The sequence below is a fragment of the Phasianus colchicus genome, chromosome 3 (assembly GCF_987193195.1).
Source record: "Phasianus colchicus chromosome 3, bPhaCol1.hap1.1, whole genome shotgun sequence".
Lineage (NCBI taxonomy): Eukaryota > Metazoa > Chordata > Aves > Galliformes > Phasianidae > Phasianus > Phasianus colchicus.
Genome location: NC_143438.1, coordinates 84,166,161 through 84,182,200, shown reverse-complemented (window position 1 = coordinate 84,182,200; position 16,040 = coordinate 84,166,161). Strand labels below are relative to the sequence as shown.

At 42.6% G+C, this 16,040-nt stretch overlaps 1 long non-coding RNA gene across 1 annotated transcript; it reads right to left on the bottom strand.

The window, feature by feature from the left end:
* Positions 1-10,635: 10,635 nt before the first annotated feature.
* LOC149918718 (uncharacterized) lies at positions 10,636-15,604 on the bottom strand. Its single transcript, XR_016465660.1, has 3 exons — positions 14,818-15,604; positions 14,494-14,688; positions 10,636-11,784 (listed from the first exon to the last, which is right to left on the bottom strand). It is a non-coding gene; the product is annotated as an uncharacterized LOC149918718 (long non-coding RNA).
* Positions 15,605-16,040: the final 436 nt, after the last annotated feature.

Genomic DNA, 16,040 nt, shown 5'->3' with positions numbered 1-16,040 from the left:
TTTTGTGGACAGTTTGAATTTGCATATTCATTCCCACAAGCACAGAGTTTTCTTTGTGTGGTTTAAGGAAAAGGTATATCCATTGGACAAGAATATAGGCATGAAATGATGACCAGCAGTTTCCCTAGCATATCCTAGTGCTTCCTGCAGTAAAAGGACTTGAATAATCAAAAGCAATTTTGATAGGTTTTATTCTTTCAGATTAAAAATGGCTGGACTCGTTGCTGGAAAAACATTTCCAGCTTCTTCATGACCCCAGCCTCAGTGGGCCAGATTAGAGCAGACATCACCAGGTTGTCTCTCAGAAGTATCAGCTCTGAGTATGTAAATCTTAATTAGTGAAAAATCCTAAATAATACCTAGCTCAGCAGCATTTCTGCATGTATTGTCTCAGAGGCTGTGCTCTTCTTACTGCTTTTTTACTAACATCACACCTAGTGGGACAGGCGCTCCATCCTGGGGGACTGCCTGTACTACATTTGCAAATCCCTTGTTGTATCTCAGCAGTTTGACATTTCTTTTCTATTTATTGACTCAGTAGAGACACTGTCTGGTTTCTAAGCTCTTGAATTCACACAGGACCATAAACTGATATTATTCTACAATAGTAGAGACATAAGACAACACTTTGGCTAGAACTCCACTTTGCCGTACTGTTCACCTGTAGGGTACATGGTCATTTACCTCTTCAAAGACTGCATTCCTCTACTAGCTCCCTTTCTATTACACCCTACATTTTTTTAGTAACTCCCTATGGAGAGTAATCACTTCTTCAACTTCATTTCACTCCACATGGGCAGTCCAACTTGCCACTGTCCTGAACCAGGCTCTACTGTTTATAACGGCACCACAGAGCTAAGGTATTGTGTAAATCCTTTCTGCTACAACTGCAAAAAATTGTGCAAAGCAGAGGGCAATGGAAAGACAACTGTCTGCCTGTGCCCCTGAAGGACAACTGCACACATTATATTTCTATACACACATCAGCTTTCTTGCCCTAAAAGGAAGAAAACAGTGCTCATGCATTTTGCTGATCTCTGTAGCCCATAGACATACATTACACTTCTGAAGCAAACAAAGTTAAGGGAACTTCTCATTTATCCAGTCCAGCCTATTTCTGTGATGTGAAAAGAAATAGATCTCAATGCAGAGAACACAGCTATCCTGCCATATGCACAACTACTTTTCTCTATTAGAAGAGCACTGTGATATAACTAGCAAGTCAGGCTTTGAAATACAGTTTTAGCTTTTAGCTAACGTCATAGGAAAAAAAAAAAAAAAAAGAGAGAGAGAGAGAAAAAAACTAGCTTTTTAAACCTCATATTATGGCATTAACATTCTGTCTCAGGGTGTGCTAGTACTGAAAGAGACCTTTACCACCATTCAGTATTGTCAAGGTGGACTAAAACAGTGGCAATACCAGACAAGGAGAGTGTGACTCAAAAAAAAGACCAACTTTCAGAAGAACTTAAGCATCTTAATATCACTAAGACTGTCAAAATCCCTGCTCAGATGACATTTAAAGCTGAAGGCATCAAAGTACATGCCTGTACAACCTGATCTAGTAGATGACAACTCTGCCCACAGCAGAGAGGTTGGAACTAGATGAAGTAGGTGATCTTTGAAGGTCCCTTCCAAACTAAGCCATTCTATGAATCTCTGATTCAGATGCAATCTCTTGCTTCTGACACTTTCAAACATTTTGATAACATCTTAGTTAACAACAAAATCCTGTGTGGGCAGCATTGAACCTAGATATTCTCCCACTTGTCTATAAGGTCCCAAACCAATAAATATATTCTAAGTATACTCTACACATGCCCAGCTGTATGTGGCCTCATGCAGAAGACCACTGGTGAGAAAGTGATTTATGCTTACCCTTATCCCATTTTAAGCTATGCTAAGATTATCACCCTAGAAAGGGGAATATCTAGATTCACTCCTTTTTTCCAGCAACTCAGGAGGTGGAGGAATCTGAAAACAGATGTATTGACTCCCAAATGATAGACCTAACTCTGAATATCAGGGTACCAGTGAGATGATGTGTTCCTCGCTACAGTGGGGAAGGACTGTGCTGACATGTCCTATCAACAGAAGTGATTACCATCACTTACAGTCTACATTAGAACTATCCTGGAGAAAGATATCCATTTAAAGGGTCTCGCTGTCATGTTTTCCTACCAGGCAAATGAGAGCACCCTGCTCAGCTTGTGGGTTTCTATAAATCCTGTGTTAGCTGTTTAGCACTCCTGAGCTTTGCATGAGAAGGAAGTCTGGGTGCATAATGCAGGGCTGAGGATGCCACGAGACATCAGGGTGCCTGAAAGTTGGGTAATACAATGTCCACGATCACACAAGGAGTTAGCCCAAAGGACCTCAGAGGTATTTCACAGAGAAATGAAACAGCCTCGGACCATTGCAACACTTTTGCCATCAGAAACTGCAAAGTCAGCTGATTTTCAGAGCAAATAGCTGGTGAACAGAAGCATTGCCATTTTGTGCTCTTCTACTGATTTACACATACTTTGAAACTGTAATATTCTCAACACCAGGCTAAAAGAAATTGTAAATGCTTGATTTTTCCTTTTTTCCTTAGCACTGAAGGAAGTACTTCACTATTTAGAGAAAAACTCTCAAGAATCACTGCTGGTGGCTTTAGTGAAACAGATAAGTGCTCTTTTCTTTATTTCATGGACTTTTTTGAACTCTCCTGCTATTTGCCACAGAAAGCCGAGAGTGGTCTGGTCCAGCACACCAGGAGCTTGATTCTGGTCCTGGCTCAGAAATTGATTTACTGCATGACCTTTATCTTCATGGGGCTCCATTTTCTTTCTCCAGCCCTGTCATCTCTTGCTCTTGTTAGATTTAATTCAAATGAAAGACTGCTTCTTATTAGCATGAACTCTTTTGCTTAGTACAGAAGAAGCCTGATATAAACTGGAGAGTTTAAATGCTTCAATGATGCAACTGTTCACTTAGGGGAGTTTAAAGGAGCCAGCTACTAATGGTAGGCTAAAACATGATCCTCAAGCTGAAGCTTCTTTCAGCTTCAATATCAAGAGACTGAAAATCATTCCTATCATTTTGTTTGCATGTTTTGATTCTCTGATTCTTGTATGAATGCAGCTGGCAGGAGCTAGATTTCAAGAAGCAGTCCTGCATACTGCCAAGATAGATCATTTTATGAAGTCCCCATCATTCATTTACATGAGATGCCAAGAAGTCAAGAAATTAATAAGTATCTTCTAACACTCACTGGGCTACAAGAGAGGCTTCTTGGGTGCATGGGAAGTCTGCACTGTCTCAACTCTGAATGCATTTTCTGTTAGAAGTGAATTGCACAAGGTCACATTTCCCCAGAAAACAGCAGTTTGCTACTGTAGGCTGCAATAAGTTACTACAGCTCTGAGAAACATTCCAGATAAGCAGAATGCTCAGAATTCATTACAGCTTCTTTGTTTTCAGCATATGTGACATTGCTGGTCACCTTGCCACATTTTTAGGTCAAGTCTCCATGACAGGCAGTCAGCCCTCATGGGTGGGACGCCTTCACCTTCACCTCACTACTGAAAAGTTAAATGCTGAGGACTTCTCTAATCACCTCAGGTTTGTTATGTGGAGAGTTAAAAACAATTTCACCCCAAGTCCTTCTTCTCATAGATCTAATACAAAAAATTCACTGTTGATTAGATGTCTACCCTTTGTTACATTTATGCATTTTCAATCACACAAACAGCAATGGCTTAGTCACAAATCCCCAAGACTAAATCCTGCAGTTGGAATCAAGGACATCTCATGCTTGTGCTTATATTCTTCAGCTTAAGCGCTTTCATGCAGGGTCATCAGCCTGCATACACTGAGATGCCTCCCTTCATACACAGCATGGATGATGCTCTCAAGAGCTAAGCTTCAATGAGAGATTCAGATTAATACTGACCAATGTTTGTAAATGATAACAATAGTCCTGAAATGTCCACACAGGCAAAGAGAAAGCAAACAAACAACAAAACAAAGCAAAAAAAATTCCCTTTGTGTGTCTGCTTCTGGAGTAGCTACACTGCAGTGCAATATGCACAACTGAAGAATAAAAAACAAATTTAATGTAGAACCTAGAGTTTTGTGACCAGTAAGCAGAGCAGTGACAAGGCAGAGCACCATTCTCTGAATCTAATCTCACTAGCAATGAATGTGTCTTAGTTACAAGACAAAATAGATTGCTAGTGATATCTCTTTTTTTTACTGGTAAGTCTTGATTTTTAAACATGCAGTAAAAGATGGGGCAACTCACTGTGAATTTCAAGCATTCAAAAAATAGATCATCAAAAATTCCGAGGCCATACCTCTACTTGTGTGCACTGCTTGTACCAACAATGAGGTAGCATCAAATTCAGGTGCACATTAAAAATCATTGGTGTGCACACTAAAGTCTTTGTTTATATTGAATTTCTGAGCCATGTATCATCAAAGGGACACAGATTTTTCAATGGGGAGGAATAAATCTCACAATGCTGCATGATGTTTTTCTCTGGTCATCAATATGGACTATACTTTCAGTTTCACGGCAAAAGTTCTTCTGATTCAAGTAGCAGATCTGTTAGAAAATTAAGTGGAGCTTTAATAAAACAAAATCATAGAACTGTTCAGTTTGGAAAAGAGTTCTAGGATCATCAACTCCAACCGTCAACCCATCCTCACCATGCCCATTAACCATGTCCCTATGTGCCACATCTACACGTTCCTCAATGGATGGTGACTCCACCACCTCCCTGGGCAGCCTTTGCCACTGCCTCACCTCTATTTCTGAGTGCCAAGTACAGAGGGACAATCATTCCCCAGTGATGCTGGCTACACTATTTCTGATACAAGCCAGGATGCTGTTGGCCTTCTTGGTCACCTGGACATACTGCTGGCTCATGTTCAGCAGAGCATCCACAAACACCCTAAGATCCTCTGCACAGTCTTCCTGCTCTTCCTGCCCCTCTATCCCAAGCCTGTAGCACTGCATGGAGTTATTGTGGCTAAAGCACAGGACTCAGTAGTTGTCTTGTTAAAGTTAATACAATTGGCCTCAGCCCAGCAATCCAGCCTGTCCAGCTCTCTCTATACGGCCTTCCTACCCTCAGACAGATCAACACTTCCTCCCAGCTTGGTGTCATCTGCAAACTTACTGAGGGTGTATTCAATCCCCTTGTCCAGATCATCAATAAAGAATGGATCAGCCCCAGAACTAATTCCCAGGGAACACCACTCATGACCAGTTGCCAGCTGGATTTAACTCCATTTACTACCACTCTCTGGGCCTGACCATCCAGCCAGTTTTTAACTCAGCAAAGAGTACAGCCCTTTAAGCCATGGGCTGACAGCTTCTCCAGGAGAATACTGTGGGAGACAGTATCAATGCTTTACTAAAGTCAAGGTAGATTACATCCATTGCCTTTCCCTCATCCACCAGGCAGGTCATTCAATCATAGGAGATCAGGTTGGTCAAGCAGGACCTGCCTTTCATAAACTCATGCTGGCTGGGCCTGATCCTCTGGTTGTCCCATGTATGTTGTGTGATCACACTCAAGATAATCTATTCCACATGTGAACAACATGCAAGTAATTTTGGAACTGTAGTATGAGATGCATAAGAGAAACACTTAGAAGCATAGCAGTCAGATCAACAAATGAGATTGCTGCTCATTTGAACATGGGCAGAAAAAAAATATATATTTAAATATATTTATAAATGATTTGTGGTTTTAAAGGATGAATTAATTAGCACGATTTATCTATAAACAGTAGAAAATAGGCATATAATCCACCAGTCTTTGTCCTGCCCCAAAATAGTAACCTTCTCAGCAAACAATGACTGAAGAAATCTTTGAGGTCATCTACTCTTTCCATTCCAATTTCAGCTGTTTCCTACAAATACTTCCTTGTATGCTTTCTTCTGGATTCAGTTAAGGCAAAGTCCAGTGAAAACCGGGGTGTTTTATGAATTTGGTTTTTGTGGGCTTTACAGTAAGGATGGGCACAGAGACCTGGACAGAGAAGCCATAGAAAGTAAAGAACGGTAGAAAGAGTTCATCTAAAGGACTTAGGCTAGAAAATGAAAAAGTATCTTGTTGATAGTAGAAAACATGGTAAAGATGTACACCAACTGTACTTACTGTACATAGAACTGTTCAGTTTGGAAGAGACTTCTTTTTCAAGAAGTCTTTTTTTTTTTTGGAGACGATCATCAACTCCAACCATCAACTCATCCTCACCATGCCCATTAACCATGTCCCTATGTGGAGAAAAATATCAGGTAAGAACTACTTCCTTGTTTTTTCTCTTACCATCAAGAGAGTCAGTCCTGTTGGCTGTAGGCATTAAGGAGCTGAAAAAACATTCACATACAGTTGAGCACTGCCATGTCTCATTACACAAAGGAGAATTCTTCAGCCGAATGAATTAGTAAGTTAAACAGCATGGCCCATTTCAAGAAGCCAGATGAGATTTTGTGTGTGACCTTTCTTACCCTAAATAATACAAAACATGCCCTACTTCCCAGAAAAAAAAGAAAAAAAAAAAAACCAAACATTAGGATCAACATCTCTGAAAGCCAAGGAACTTGTAATATTTCAAAATTTAGACAACAACTCTTGAAATACATTCTTAAGCTTCTTAGGCCAAATATCTGCTTCTTCATAACCTCATTGTGAGTGTAGGGAGAGAAAATACCACTGACATTCCCATCTGGCTCTTCATTCCCTACTGATGTTAGGATTTTTCAAACTATAGCATGGTTTCCTGCTTTATAATTTTGCAAAGCTTGATATTGGCAACTAATATTCATTATAAGACATATTCTTATTTAGAATTGTTTGAATAAAGTTTTTCTTCCCTTAACATTTTTAATCCATATATTTTTAAACTTGAGGGATTGGTAGAGGAAGCACCAGAAACCTCCCAGGCTTTGACCCTGGGCTCTATGGGCTGGTGGTAATCCTGCAAGGTACTTAAACACATGCTCAACTCAGCACACAGGTATGTCTTCACTGACCTTGCTAGGACAGGTATGCTGGGTATGCAACATCTTACAGGACAAAGCCCTTCACACAGCAGTTCCTGAGCACTTCCCTGTTATAAAGCAGGGAAGTGACATTCTCATGTTCTAAATATTAAACCAAACAGTTCAGTATCTATTGAGTCATGATGCTACTCATAACTGACTCGGGGCATGATTTCTAAGCCTGGAAGAAGTGTCTAAGAGTCCTGCAAGCACATGGCGAGTTTCTGTTGTGATTATATGTCAGTATGTGACCACTACACAAGCAAGGAAAACTTCCCCTCTCTCATTAAGAAGGCTTGTTTAGGCACTGGTCCAGCCCAGCCAAGTCCTTTATCTTCCCATGTAGTCAGTAATCAGTTCGTTTCTACCTCACCCAGATTTACTCTGGTAGTTGAGCACCATCTCAATAAGACGAGCAGCTCATTTTGTATTCCCCTTCCTAATTGTAGCCTTTAGGCATCAGATCACGTTTGTGCAAGACACCATAAAACAGCTTAAAAAATTCAAGTTCTAGCTGATTCAGATAGTAGAGAGCCTTCATATCATCTGCTACATCTAAAGTGAATTTGTTACTGCAAACCTGACATGTTCCCCAGCATTTCAGATGATTTCTCAGTACCATTTTAGATCACTGGGACATAAACTGTAAGTACCTCTTACAGTTCCAGTTCAGTCTGTGACTCTGTATGATCATAATATTAACAAAGATGTTGAGTGCTTTTCAATATTTTTCATTCTTTGTCTCTTGTGTTGTGTTTACTAGACCTTTGCAGTAGAGTCTGTCCAGCGTTTATCAGCTTTTTGTTCTGTTTGTACATCTTCTGGTCTGAAACTACAGCTTTCTCTGTAATGGAAATACTTATACCTGCTGTGAGCGAGTGAGCCCATAATCAGACATCTCATACTAGGAGGCTAATAGCAGGAAATTAACACAGTGGAAAATGTCATCTTAAGTAGCTATATAGTGATAGAAGAAGGCTGCTGAAATCAGCAAAGAATGATGCTCAAACATTATAAATTAGTCCACAAAGGAAATTTTGACCCTGCATTCATGAAACTAGCAGCTGGAAAAAAAGAAATCTTAATGATTTCAAACATGTTCCATCTCTTATTTTTTACCCTCATTTTCCATGTGAATAAGTACTGCTTTAAAAAAAAGAAAAAAAAAAAAATGAGGGATTCAATTGCATAAGTGCCTAGAAGCTGCACCCTCCTCAGCACAGTCCTTGAGGCTCCCTCCACACTGGGTGGTGAGACAGATTGCTCAAATGCTACTCAATCCTATCCTAAGCAAAGTGGGTTTTGTCACCTGATACTTTTTGCTTCCCCTTTAATTGAATGTTGCCTTGTTCTTTTATAGCTCAAGAGGGTAAACAGGAACACCCCCCTGACTTTCTCTACCCCATTCATTAATTTGTATAGCTCTTAGTCATCTGCTCTCTAACAAAGTAGTTCTATTCTTTTCAGTTTCTTCCTGAGGGAAGTCTGTCCTTGCTTAATTATTTGTGTTGCTTGTTCTCAGCCCCCCCTGTGTTTCTGCTGTCTCCTTTGTCAGGGCAAACTGCAGTTGGTAGTCTTGATTGTAGGGCTGACAATTCACACTGACAATTCACACTATGCTGACTAGTTACGCAAGACAGTCAAGTTGAGGGAAGAGAAACTCCACATATCTTGTGTAACTAACCAAAACCATGCAAATTACTACTGAATATGCAACTAGGACTGCTCTGCTTCCTGCAGCAAAAATAAATAAATAAATAACTTGATGGCGGTTTCTGGTAGGGTTTTGCATGTGTCCTGCTTCCAAGCCAAGAAGTGCAAAGGAGCAGAGAAGAGTGTTTTCTCCTCTAAGTCCCTGATCAGCATCTTGGTTGTCATCGCCCTCAGCAACAACCTGAGAAAAACTCCACTGCCAGACACCCCTCTCTCCTTGCACATCCCATCTCAAAGCATCCCAATGGCTTGGGCTGGAGGGCTCAGACATGCTGCACATCCATGGGAGGATGCTGCCCAAAGTCACACATGCCCTGGGGTGGGCAGTAACCAGGGCTGACAGGGTTGGTTGCCAGCACTGAACATGAGCCTCGCCTGCTCTTCTCAAGTTTCTGTTCTTGACCCGAAAGGCATAATTAGGGCATCAGTCACACTTCTCAAAAAATCACCCTCAATGGCATGTGAAAATAGATGGAGAGGATGTCTGATGAAAAACAAGAGCTCCTTTTCCAAAAGTAGCCTTGAGTTATTGTCTGACGGAAGGCAAATACATTGCTCCATCCTGCTGTTGAGGCCAAATGCACGTGGAAAGTACAAGTTGTTCACAAAAGATCATCAGTCTGTGAGTGGGGAAAAAATGCAAGTGATTTTCAGCAGTGAGGCAGTCTCGGGTGTTGGTTATTGGCACCCACAGGAGGATGACCATGGGAGGGGAGGCTTTCCCGTGAACCAGCAACACTCTGGTGTGTCCCACATAAGCTGTTTAAATAACACAGCATTGACTCTGCTTCTTGACTGGGCATCTTAGGTAAGAGTGACTTGTGAAATCCCCAACCCAGTATTACCATCCGACATTTGCTTTTGAAGAAGTTACCACAGAAACCTCAAAAGCAAGTTTCAACGATACATACATAGGGCTCTGGTTCTGCACCAGTGCATTTCACCCCTCTTATGGCCCCAACACTCCATGTGGTCCTTGTCCCCAAAGGCAGAAGTGCCTCATCCCCCCAAAAATCCTGGTGGGATGCAGAAAGAACACAGAATCCTTGTGGGACACAGTGGGAAGTCCGCCTGAGAAAAGAGTTGGCTGAATGCAGGCAGGCACTGCCATGCAGATTTACAAACCTCAGCTGTGGGTATCTGGCTGATGAATAGGAATGGTTGGGGATGGCCGTAGGGGTTCCCATCTTCACCTCGGAGCCCTGCCCCTGCTTCGAGACACCTCAGCTGCTTGTGTGGCAGGAATTGAATCATTGCAAATTACAGCTGGGTGTATGAAAGAGAGCCAAAGCCGGTGCCAGCTTTTCTATTAATACTGCTGGTGTGCAAACCGTGCTGTCTCAACAGCTGCCTCCCAAGCAGCTGAGCCACCTTTGCAGCACGAATGAAAACTTCCGAGAGAGAGGTGGGGCAGACAGCCGGCAGCAGGAATCACAGAGCCAGCTCTGGGTAAGTCATCCTTGCCCGTGAATCAGAGGCTTCACAAAGTGGATCTGAGGCGGGATGTAAAATATTACACATAAATCTAATAGCTCTGGTTGTTGGGTTTATTTGAGCCTCATGATGTATGGCATTCCCCCATGGCACTGACTAAATCCATGACTGCATGCTTTCTAAGAAGCTTAGGAAGTGTTTGTATAAAATTAGTATTAACTAGTTTCACTATTATTAAATGGAAAATTAAAGCTTTCAACACTAAGCTATTCAAGGTGGTTGCTACACGAATGCTCTGTAATGCCCTCAACAACAATAACCATCATTAAGGCTGCTCCTTAAAAGCTGGGGAAAAAATGCATAATCTCTTGCATTATAATCCACTTTCCTAGAGCAGCCATGAATTTAAAAATCTATTAAGAACAGTGTGTACAGGAAGCAATTTCCTGCAAGATCACAGAGCTGCTCAGCCATAAATAGAGAAAACCCTATCAGTTATGTTGCAAAAGATAATCAGACATATCCTGTGCTAGATTCAAAGCATCAATTTATCCATTTGGCTAACCGTGCTTCACTTTCCTTGTTATAATTTGTGGTTCCAATGGACCAGGATGCTTAAGGAAACCAAAAACCATGAAGGATGTTGCCCTTGCACCACTTGCCTTTCATTTTAAAAATAATGCATCCTGTTGTCCCTTTGTCCCTCATTTTTTGACGCTCCTAACATTTGCAGACTTCAGATATATTGTATTACCTTTAGCCAGGCAAATGAACACAAATTCCCCCTCCTGGGCCTGCTATGACAAACCAAAGGAAAAGCTAACACCATTGCCAGCAGGGCAAAATACTGCCACTGGAATTAGAAGCAGTAGCTGCTCCTGTGTCAGTCCCCAAGAGCTGTCCATGTGCAAGATGAGATAAAGGGGGAAACAGTACCCCAGGGTTGTACTGAGACAGCAAGCTGCCAGCCAGACCACAGTGCTTTATCTGAATAGAGCACACTGGAGAGGGTCATCTTGCATCAGGCTCACAGGTTAGTAAATAATTAGTTTCCCTATTTTGCAGATGGCAAAGTGGGGGCTAAGCTACTTCAGGCTATCCAGTACTGCTTTTCTCACAGCATTTGGGCAATATGCACAGCTTTCTAGAGATTCTATTCTACTCATAACATTCAAAATAAGGCTCAAGAGCAAAGAACAATACAAATTCTCTGCATTCATGGGTCCATGATTGCTTCCTTTGCTAGTATCCCCCAGAAAGCAAAACTGGTAAAAACAGGGAAAGAGAAGTCTAAAATGCCCTCAAGGTTTGGATACCATAACTATTTGGCTGGGCAAAAATTTAGGTGGACAACCCACTGTTCACTCACTGATCACAGAGGCAGAAAGTTCTCAAAAGCAAGGCAGTCTGCCAGGGAACTAGGCAAGATTTTACTGGGTGAGGTTCTATGTTCAGCAGAAATTAATTGAATATGAGATGTTTTAAATGAGACATTTCAGTCTGATTCCATGTCGGAAGGACACACCTATCCAACTCCCAGGATTGCCAGTCAGGAGTTGTTCTTGGAGTGAAGCTCCCAAACCAGCCTTTTCTCACTGAAACAAAAAAGCAAAACAGAAAATTGATAAATAAATGGAAGAAAAGAGGGAAGGGAAGAGAAAGGAAGGGAAGGGAAGGGAAGGGAAGGGAAGGGAAGGGAAGGGAAGGGAAGGGAAGGGAAGGGAAGGGAAGGGAAGGGAAGGGAAGGGAAGGGAAGGGAAGGGAAGGGAAGGGAAGGGAAGGGAAGGGAAGGGAAGGGAAGGGAAGGGAAGGGAAGGGAAGGGAAGGGAAGGGAAGGGAAGGGAAGGGAAGGGAAGGGAAGGGAAGGGAAGGGAAGGGAAGGGAAGGGAAGGGAAGGGAAGGGAAGGGAAGGGAAGGGACCACTAAATCATGTAGTTATGGTTCTTGGATTCATACTTCTGATTCAAGACATTCCCATGTACCAAAACTGCACCACCCATGTGTGCAATATTCACTTGTCACCTTCCAGACAACACCAACAAGCTTTCTCTAAATGCATTTTATAGAAGGTCTGGTCTTAGCTGTCTGGTAAGGATTTCCTTGAATCCATCTGTGCATCTAAATATATCCAAATACAAGAATCATGTTGAGTGCTGCTGCAAGCAGAGGCTGTGACACACCCCATACATCAGCCCTTGGGCACTTCTGCATAAATTCAGCTGCAGAAATTGAATAATTCGGACTTTTCCACATCCACTGCATTTCCCTCTTCCCCTACTTAGTACAAAGCGTTTTCCATGGCCTAGATTTTACCATCAAACATCTTAGTGTCATCTGGTGATGGAACATGGTCTGTTCTTTCATAAAAAGAGATTTACGTAAATCTCCTGTGTGAACACACTGAGCTCAGCAAGAGGAAAAATGAGATTTTCAAGAGCCCTCAGAGCCCTCACTGTTGTTTTCATGAAAACTAACAGCAAATCTCCCATTAAACTTAGGGGGAACACTGCAGCCAGTGCTAAACTACTTTAAAAACCCCGTTTCTATTGACTAAAATCTTACTCCAAACAAAAATCAGTTCCATGCAAGAGGCTCATAAGTATTAGTCTGTGAAAAATCCATAAATTAGCTCATAGGCTAATCAGCTCTTCAAATTCATTCTTATTTGTTTCCTTGGAAATGAAAAATGGCCAGAATAGTCATCAAGCTCATGAAAGTGTTCTCTCTATAGCTACATGAAAAAGATCTGAGGATTTAAGTAATGATGAGTGCTCAGTAATAACCTCTTCAAAGTATGCCCTCTATGCAAATGTCCCTGATTGCGATAGTCAAAGGAATAATAAAATTATACAGGCTAAAATTCACCCCTGGGTAGAAGGATTCAGGTGTGCCTGCACGAAGCTAATTCTCTGCCTGGAGTTCAAATTCAAACCACAGTAAAAGTGATAACTGGGTAATGCTAAGGTTGGTAGCAAACCGTGCCAAAGTGTTTAAAATATACTGTTACTGCTTCTCTTTTTTGCTCATAGATTTCTTTTTCTCCTTTTCAAACTGTAAAATGGAGAGGATTAGGCAGTTAGGAGGACTGGAGCTTTAGTCTGCCAGATTAAACCAGCAAAAACTCTCATTTTCCTGAGGACTTATGACCTGATCTCTGTAGTGGAATCCCAAGAAATTAGTTGGTGAGAGCATTTTGGGGAGATTTCATAGAAAAGCATTGTTTCACACTGCAGGATTTGAAAAGGTTAGAGAGATATTCTGCACTAGAGGCATCATTGAGATTAATGTATTCTGGTTTAGAACTGTACTTCTCTTCACATTTCCACATCTTACAGAATTGATACCATGACATCCCATCTTAGGCACACTGGCACAAAAGCTTTCACTAAACTATTTTTGTCTAGATTTTTTCTGTATGACAGGCATAAACTGAGCCCATGTTAAAAAAGCAACCCACCTTCTGTTATCCTACTAATTGGCTACTTTCTTAGATTCCCTGATGATTAAAGAATCTGGTGCTTTTACTGAGGTACAAGCTTTTTCAATTAAATTGGCAAAAAAGAAGGTTTTAAATACACTTAATTTTTAATATTTTCAGCCCTGGTTAGTGTAGGGAAAAAAAATAAAAAGCCTCCATTCTTCCATCCCACAGAGGATAAGCTGTTCCTAAAATAAGTCTTCTATTCATAAATTTTTAAGTGGCTATCTCCTGACATCTGTAATCAAAACCTGAGCCAACAATTGGACCAACCTTCCACTCTACCTGGTGTTATTTCAAGTCATTCTCAAGATGCTTCTTCAGCAAATGTTTTTGTTTATCTCTTTCATAGTCCTACATATGTCTTTCCAGAAGTTCTAGCAGAAGCTGTATGTCCCAGCTTCCCTCTGGCAACTATGGATCCCAAGTGTCCTTAACATGAGAAGGTCAAGCACCACAACAGAAAGCCCAGTGTCATTTCCTCTCAAAAGGGTCATTTATTGCCCACGTCACAAAATAGATTTCATAGTGCATTTGCCAGAGAAACTTCAGCACTTTGGATGCCTTTGCTCAGTCCCTGGAGGTCCTGGTGACTCATTAAGCAAGACTACATTATCAACTGCCACCCAAGAGTGGCTCCAGGAAAGTAAAATTTTTGCCCAGTCACCTCTGTCATCCATTGATGGATGACAAGCTGGACGTGAGCCAGCAAGGCATCCTCACAGCCCAGAAAGCCAAACATATGCTGGGCTGCATAAAAAGAAGCATGGCCAGCAAATCAAGGGAGGTGATCCTGCCCTTCTACTCTGCAACGATGAGGCCTCACCTGGAGTACTGAGTCCAGATGTGGAGTCCTCAGTACAAGAGAGATGTGGACCTGGTGAAGCACATCCAGAGGAGGGTCACAACAGTGATCCGAGGGATTGAACACCTCTCCTAGAAAGACAGGCTGAGAGACCTGGGGCTGTTCAGCCTGGAGAAGCGAAGGCTCTGGGCACACCTTTCCACAGCCTTTTGGTATCTAAAGGGGGGATATAAAAATAAGGGCACAGACTCTTTAGCAGGGTCTGTTGTGATAGGGACAAAGGGGAAATGGGTTCAAACCAAAAGAGGGAAGATTTAGATTAGGTAGAAGAAAGAAGATTCTTACCATAAGGGTGGTGTGGCAGTGGCACAGGTTGCCCAGAGAGGAGGTGGTGGATGCCCTGTCCTTAGAGACATTCAAGGTCAGGCTGCACCAGGCTTTGAGCACCTCCTCTCGCTGTAGGTGGCCCTGTTCACGGCAGGGAGTTGGGCCAGATGCCCTACCTTTGAGTCCCTTCCAACTCAAATGATTCCATTCTGTGCTCAGGCTGACAGCTCAAAGAGGCTGTTAGGAATACAGAGTCACCAGCACCTTTATGTTTGACAGGAGAACAATACACCTGATAGTCCTCTGTATGTTTAGGAAGGTGAAAATAAACAAGCCTAATCTGTACATCAGGAATTCAGTTCACTCGCTTAATCCAGCTTTCTTATTAAAGCCCTGACTTGATGGAGCCTGGTCACGGCCAGGCACTAGGGCTTCTCCTTTGGCTTCCCTGAGAACCTCAATGGCAGTGCTGCTCTCCACCTGCTCTCCTGCAGGCCTGAGGGCCAGCACGCCCAGCTGCTGTGCAGAGGCCCCCCGCGGCCTGCCCTGGGGCTCGGCACGGCCGAGCCAGCTCCGCACTGCCACCATGTGTCAGGCACCGCTCTGCACTGACTTCGGGCCCGGGCAGTGCGTTTGCATCGGCTCCGAACAGGGCGGTTTCGTTCTGGAAGCTCTGCACCCTGTCAGGGAATGCTACGATCCCTGCCTGCAGGATGAGATTTGCTCCCTAGCCCTGTGGTCACCCACCGCCACGTTGCAGGGACCACACGCAGGTGGAGAACTTCCCACCTTGGGACAACCTGAAGTCTGCTGTTTGGGATAACCAGGGTGGAGATGCAGGTTCCGGCCCCTTCTGGTAGAGAAAGGACTAGAGCTCACATGTACATTCTGGATGAGTGTTTTAACTACAGGAGAGGCTGAACTTTCAAGGGAAAGGCTCTGGAATGCCTTTTGGCTCAAGCCCTAGGTGACAAGAATGGGCAGAAGGGACTGTGGATCATGTAGGGACAGAGGTATGCCTACCATGTGAATCTCATTAAGAAAGAAATAAATCACAGCCTGTTTTCTCCACAGAGATGCCCAGAGATGCATGTGTAGAATTAATGAAGCAATTGAGACATTCCTAGCAGAAATGCCAGTGTCTATACCCTTCTTTCAAGCATATCTCCATCCTTCTTCCCATGCAAGCCTTCAGTGAACTGCTCACATCAGCTCAGCACATTTCTGCACTACCTGTGTTT